This window comes from Macaca nemestrina, chromosome 6 (assembly GCF_043159975.1).
Source record: "Macaca nemestrina isolate mMacNem1 chromosome 6, mMacNem.hap1, whole genome shotgun sequence".
In the NCBI taxonomy this organism is placed as follows: domain Eukaryota; kingdom Metazoa; phylum Chordata; class Mammalia; order Primates; family Cercopithecidae; genus Macaca; species Macaca nemestrina.
The window spans coordinates 99125158-99132878 of NC_092130.1; positions in this window are offsets into that span (position 1 = coordinate 99125158).

Below are 7721 nucleotides of genomic sequence, written 5' to 3' on the forward strand. Positions count from 1 at the left end.
CTGGTAAATATATGAATACCTGTTTATATATTTAAACAGAATACTCATACTGTTATAGACCAAACTAATTTTTCTAACTTCAAAACAGATTTTCGGGGCTCTCCCCCAAGAGTTGGAGCTCTAGTTTTTGGTGACATTCGGGGGTTCCCTTCTGTGTATTATAGCCACGGGTTGTGCCCGGAGGCTATAATAAGAATTGCAGCATTATTTAAGCAGTGAAATATGAGTCTGGAATGTTAAATTATATTGTTGAATAGACTCTATTGCCAAAATGTCCTTAAAAAGTGCATTTTATGTGTTTAACATTTTTGTTTTCTTGTGTGATCTTTGTGAAAAGCATTTAAAGCAAACCATAAACAAAGAAATATTGATATGGAAATCATTTAGCACTGTGCACAGCCATTTTCATACAAGAAAAACATTTTTGAGTTTGTTTTTTAGACATCTATTCCCCCTACTGGTGATATTTATTCTTATTTGGCTACCAAAAAAAAAAAAAAATGTTCAGATAATAGGAAGAGAAGAAGTCTGACTGGATTGTTTCAATATCTCAGTGATGTGATTGCTTTTGTGACAAATTCTTAAATTGCAGACTTTCTAACCCCTCTGCCATTAAGGATAGAGTTACTTTGAAAAGTTGTCCTTTCTCCTTGAACTCTGGAGCACATATTCCATTGTCACTTCAGAGTCTGCAATGTGGAATGTCCTTACTGATGGACTGTGGCCGCCATTGTTCATTTGGCTAATGGAAATTGGAGACTAAAGAAACCTTGAACTTTTCTGTCCTCAAAAACTACCTGTCGAGATCTGTCTGCTTATAAGGCACCCAGATTGAGAAATAATATATCATAAAAGGGCCTGCTGTAAGGTGTTTTTACATAATGGCTGCCTTGGACATCTTTGCACCTAGGGAACCTTATGGAGACCCCCCACCTCGCCTCCTCCATGGCTGGGTCATTGCCTTCCCATGTGCTCTCATAGCGCTTGTCCTCCTTGGCCATATACTGCATTGTAATGACCTGGCTCCTTGGCCATCTCCCCAATAGAACCATACATTTCCTGAAAGTAGGACTGGGCTTGCCTGACCCATAGTGGGTAATCCACACAGCACAGGATACCTTTGCCCTCCCTCCAGTGCAGCAGTCGAATGCCTCGTGTCTAGAAGTCAAAGCAAGAGAGTACAGGGCAGGGTCACCTTGTTTTGGAACTCCAGGAGGTTCCACTGCTGTCCACGTGAATGGTGTGCCTGAGGCTCACAGTGCCCGGCCTGCATGGCCACATGCAGCCACCCTGGCTCCACTCCTTTGGGGCTGAGTGGGAGGCAAGAGGAAGACAGGGAGCTGATGCCCACCCAGTGGCTACCACATGCTGGGTACTCTGCCAGTTGATGGCATCCACATCCTTGCCGTTGCTTAGTCCTCAGGCCCGCCCATATCCACCCTGCCTCCCTCCCGCCCGCCCCACCCCTGCTCCATCTCCTGCTGTAGGAGCTAAGGGGAGCAGTGAAGGCAAGACACCTCTGAGGGGTCCAAGGCCAGGTATCTGAGGATGGGCGCACACTTACATTCCCATGACCCCCCAGGACTGCCCACTACCCTTCTTGCTGTTCAGTTCCCATTTCACAGCTCTAGAAAGTAGTTAGAAGTTCTAGATACTATTCAAGTCAAAGTTTTGTTATTATTATGATGATTATCATTACACAATACAACGAAAACATCATTTGCAACAGAGCTTTGTTGGAGGTGGGAAACACCTAGCAGGACGCTTCCTCTAGCTCCCCTCGCACTGCCCCAGCACGCCACATGCCCCCGTGCTCCTCTTCACTGGAAAATGAGGACAAGAGAACAGAGTGGACAAACGGAGACTGGAAAGGCACCTGTAGTAGCCCGGGGGCTGGTCTGTGGCTGCTGCTTGTCCGAAGTGGGGAATCGTACCCCTTCCTCCTCGCACAGGCTGTTGAGTTCCCAGACGGAGAAGGAAAAGCCCTAGAAAGTTCGTGTTTGTGTGTGCTAGAAAGGGAGAGAAGAACCACAGAAGAACCCAGAGGCTCCTGCCCCACCCCAGGCCCCGGCGTACTGCAAGGTACCCACACATTCCATGGGGACAGGAGGGCTGGAGTCTGCTGCTTCCCTTCAGGCGGGGGGATGTTGAATGGCCTGGAGCCTAAAGTTAACACATGCCTGACCAGCTCTTTAGGGGAAGTACTCAGCCTGTGACACATGCCCTCATAATGTGCCCAAGGCCCCTGAAAGCCCATTCGGAGCCCACCTGGCTGTGGTTTTCCAACCCACCTGCCCTCAGGGGGAGAGCTTCCTGGAGCAACATTTACCTCTAAGTAATGTTAGAGCTTAGAGCTCCCTCTAAGCTACCAGAGCCCCAGTCCACGAATTGCCTCCACCCTTACAACAGCAAATCAGTGCCTTTGCTGCTTCTGACAAAGGACCGCTCCCAACTGCCACATGGGAACCTCTGTTTCTTCATCCAGATGTCGACACTAGCAAGTCTTCTTTCAGAAGGAGGGTGACAGGACACTTTAGGAGCCACAGCAACCACACACAGGGAACGAGCGACTGCCGGGGCAGCTGATCAAGCAGGAAGTCCCGCTTATTTGTCCTTCAGGTCCCACACCCTGCAATGACCTGTGTAGGCTGCTCCTCCATTGGAGGCTGGCCCAGCCCCACAGACTAAGCAGGGAACACAGTTTGCAACCTGAACAGGATGGGGAAGCCACAGGTCCAGTTAGCAGATCCCATGGGGTGGCCAGGGAGTGTCGTGGAATGGGCATTTAGGCTCACAGGACTGGGGTTCTAATCCTGACCCTCTCACCTTCTTGTGTCTTTGAAAAAATATCTGAACTGGAGTTTTTCATTCTCAAACTGGGGGACTTGATGAGATGATGTCTAAGGCGTTCCCTTCTCCTTAACATTCTGGAATCCTAAGAAAGCAGATGGTATGAGGCACCCCCTGTCCTCTCAAGCTCCAGCAATCCATGGAAAAGTCTACAGCGACAAAGAGCTCTCTTCTAACAAGATTTCTAGAATAATGGACTCCTTTAACAAGACTAATGTAATGAGCAAAGTGTTCATGAATCCGAAATAATGTATTAAATTTCATATGGCCTTTTAAAATTAAGAGGGAGAGCTGAACAAAATGTACAGTGGACATTATGAACTTAAAAGCCTTGAAAAATCACTCCATTACATTTAGTAAATATTTGTCAAACCCCTGCTTCATGCCAAGCACAGTGCTAGGCACTAGGAGCCCAGGATGAATAAGACAGCCCCTGCCCTGTGAAGAAATCAAGGTATGGCGTGGGCAGACCAACATGTCAAAAATATCATTGCAAAATGCTTTAGTAAAGGCGGTGACAGAGATGTGCCCAGGATGCTCTGGGGCTCAGCCCAGCCTGGGGAAAATTCCAAAAAGGTTCTTATAGAAAGTAATGTCTGAACTGACTTTGAAAGAAGTACTTCAGGCGTTTTTGCTGAACCCAAAGCTCTATAAAGTTTTCCAACTTCAGCACAATCTCTACCTGCACTATCCAGGTTAGGTCAAGTTATTGTTGAGGCTCTTTTCTCTTTCCCTACTGACCAGCAACCCATGAGGACTATGAGAGCAGGAGAGAAGAGTTAAACATTCTTAGCCATTTCCTTTCCAATTATTTTACACATTGGCATAGGTTTGGGTTTGATTAGGATCTTCGGGCTCAGATTTTAAGTATCCAAGTATATTCCACTGACAGAAAAGCTGACTTATGATCATGGATTAGGATCATTTATGATTATCAGTCCCCGAACTAGACTAGCCTCAGCACTGAAGTGCTCAGTAACCTCCTTAAAGCTCACTTATAGCAGGTAGGGATGGAAGGAGGAAGAGAAATGCCAATGCAACTCTAGGCAGGGTTAGAAAGCTTTGAGATCTTCACTGAATTATATTAAATGTCTGAAGTCTACACTTGGTGTGCTCCTCTTGAAGTGGCTTAAATTTATTGAGTTTCTAGATTAAATTAGACTTTCTTTTTAGAAACAAAACCAAAACCTTAGGAAAATATAACTGTAGAGTTACTACATATAGATATTCTGCAGATATCATTATTTTTCATGTTTCAGAAAACGGGAGATATCTAAATGTCACTGGGGTTGTGAAAAGATGATCTTGTTTGTTCCAAAGAAGATTCTAGAACAAAATACTAAAAGAATAGATTGTGAGCTCCTAGAAGAGAAAACTGGCCTCAAGGTCTTCAGGACAAGTCACAACAAACAAAACAGAATTATCATAGACCTAATAAATCTGGAATCAGGGAGGGCTTGCCTCTTACTGTATCCTATAGGCATGACAGAAACAATGTGTGTGATGCCAGGACCTTGGCTAGATTCATAACTAGTTGCATGACTATCTGGAAATGAGCCGATTTGAATGTGTGTCACCTTAGGAGTTTTGTAGTAAAATGCCCTAGGAAGCAGCCTTGCAACTTTTTGGAACAAGACAGGGAGGAAAGAGTGTAAGAGAGGAAGAAAAAGAAAGTAAGGCAGAAGGAAAGAGAATAAGGGCTCTGATCTTAATTTGATTCTGTTTCGCATTTGTATTAATTTGGAAGATGGTGTAAAGATCATGATCGTCGTAACTGTAGAGTATGCCAATCAGGAAGAGAACTGGGATGCAACAAGTCCTTGCCAAGGATAAGATAATGGGCTAAATACAACAAGATGAAATGTAACTGGGATGAATGCAAGCTTCTATCCATGGGTCCAAAAAAAAAATCAATCGTGCAAGTTAAGAGAGACATGAATTAGCCACAACATTTACAAAACATAAAAATCCTGAAAGACTATGGCTTTGAATTGACTATAAGCTCAAGGGCAATGGGGCCAAATAATCAAATGGGATTTTAGACTCAAATGAGGGAGCTGATGGGTCCCTTTTACTCTAAATTCCTCAAACCACATCTGGAAAATTGTGTCCAGTTCTGGGCCTCGTGCTTTAAGAAGATTGTAGCAAAGTGGAACGTGTCCAGAGGAATAACCAGGAGAGCAAAAACCCAAGTGTTCTCCTGGAAAAGAGAAGATAAGAAGGACAAAAGTGCTGACTTCAAGTGTTCAAAAGGAATTGGATTTGGGGGAGAGACGAATCTGAGACTGAGATGAGGAAGAACTTTCTAACAAAGCTATTGAGAATTAAAATGGGCCACCTTGGGAGCTAGCGATGTGCCTCTCAGGAGAAGTGTTTTAACACAGGCTGAAGGCTACTGCTGTAGAATGAGGTAGAAGGGTCCCTTTCTATATATAGATTTTCTTTATAGATTCGTGCAGGAAGTATTCTCTGCCAGGCATCATGCTAGGCACTGGGGATGCCAAGACATTGTGCCTTCCATGAATGAGACAGATCACAATCATGGCCCAAAAAGGCATGTATGGTCCTGGATATATGAAAAATAAGTACAATAAGCGAGGGAAAGGCAGTTACTAACACTGCGGGGAAGATGAATTCTTGGCCGGGCAAAGCAAAGGAGAGGGTGGTGCAGGGGCATCCAGCTGGGGAAGTTCCTGGGTGTGTGGGGATGGAAACTGTCCGGTGGGAGATGAGACCACAGAGGTGGGCTGGGGCTGTGTTGCCAAGGACCTTGGGCTGTACAATAAATGAGCTCCCTCTCTCTCCAAGAGGAGGAGGAGAGAGAACTGGCAGGGACTCCTTAAAGTAGAGATGTAGGACAGTGATTCTGGCGACAGAGAAGGTGGACTGAACTCAGAAGAAATAGGTGACAGGAAGACTGGTTAGTCATTTCCAGTTCTGAGGGCCTTGATTTCATAGAGTGATAGTAAATGTGAACACCTTTGGATGAAAAATGCTTTTACAGCAGGCTAACAACAAAACGGCAGCTCTGTGCAGAAACAAGCTGTTTGTCTACGAAAATGAGGAGAAAAGGTCTGGGCAGACCTGGCTGTGTGATCCCAGGTCATGAAGACCCGGTCCAGGACACGGTCAGGACTGACCAGGCACATTTTCCGGGGAGAGTAGCATTACAGAGTTTCTAAATGAGCCCTTCAGCATTGGACAAATAAGTCTTGCTTGAACTGAATATAAACTTAAACAGGGAATCGGACAGAAAGTGATAGAGGGCTTTCCAGCCTTTGAAGCTCTCAAAGACACTAAGACCCGAGAAAAAGAAAAGCTGCCTCTGCCATCAGGAGCCTGCCTGGCCCTCACAGGTAGGCCTTAGTAGTCTCCTGTTGAACATAGACACTTTCACAGAACTCCAGACAAGGCCACTCTGTGAATATGATGATAAGGCAAATCAAGACCCCTTCATAGTCGTGTCTGAACTCAAACCAGAACAAGAACATTGTCCAAACCACAAAAATGATCAGACATTCCCTTATCAGGCTAATAGAAACAACTGCTTCTGCTTTGCCAATTACGGCTTTAGCCTCACTTCATTCTTCTCATCTTTTAGATAAGATTTGTTAAGATGATCAAAGATTTATCTTATTTCCTGATAGAATCCAATGCACAGCAGAACGCTATTTCCTTGAACGCTCCTCCAAATCACGTAACTCAAGTCCAAGTCCTGTAAGTAGTCCTTTCTAACCCCTGTTACTGAGCTGCCTCATGGTTCTTCATGGTGCATGTTGTCTTTCCTTACAATATGTCAACAAATCCATTTGTTGCTGGTGGTCTGTGACAGGAACACATTGACATACCATTACATTATACTTTATCCCTAGCTTTCTGCTCAGCTGTTCAGGTGTCTCTGAGGTTTTCATGTAAAATGTTATACACCACTAGGAATGGTGGGCTAGTCCATGGACTATTTCGAGCACAGGACCTAGGCTGTCCTCTTGTCCCCCTGATGCATTTCAAAAACCAGCTCAAATATCAGCAGCTTCTAAGAAGATTCCTGGTATCTCTTCATTGAAATGACCCATTCTCTGAGACCCTACTGCACGTGATATGAGCCTTATTTGGCAAATATTTCACAGTGTTGTAAATATTTTTAAGCACTCTTCTACAGACTGTGAACTCATTGAGGGCAAGGACTCTGTTGTATTCATTTTTGTGTCTCCAGTGTCTAATGTAATAGCATGCAGAAAGTTCATTAAATGAATAAATGATCAAATGAATAAGTGAAATGTTAGACTTGGAAGGGACCTAAACCATCATCTAGCCCAGAGTTCTTAAACTCAAATGCCTAGTGGGGCCCAGCAGTGATGGCCGGAGAGGTGCCTGTGGCTACATGGCAATTCATGCCCCATCAGTGCCAGTGAGTTTTTCCCAAGAATATGAGTTCACTGTTGCCAGATCTTCTGAATTTTAAAGAAAAGCTAGATATCTCAAACTTTAAAATGTTTAAAAATACTTGGTGAGCCTAATAAAATATGTCTGTGGGCCAGGTTTAATTTCTGGGCTGCCAATTTGTGACTCTGATCTTGGCCAACCTCTAATTTTGTATGCAAAGACACTGTGGTCCAGAGAGGTCAGGGGCATTCCTGAGGTCACCCAATTATCAGTGGCAAACAGACTCCAACCCAGGAGTCTTAAGAATTCCAATTCAAATTAGTATCTCCTGATCATATTCTGGGAGCAGGGCACTCAGATGTCATACTCTTATTCAAGTCAAAGTGCAGCACTTGGGATGACGGAAAACATGCACAAAAATCTAAGAGGTAGCGTCTAGACTTTGCTAATGGTTCCCTATGTCAGGTTATATTTTTAAACAATCCTAA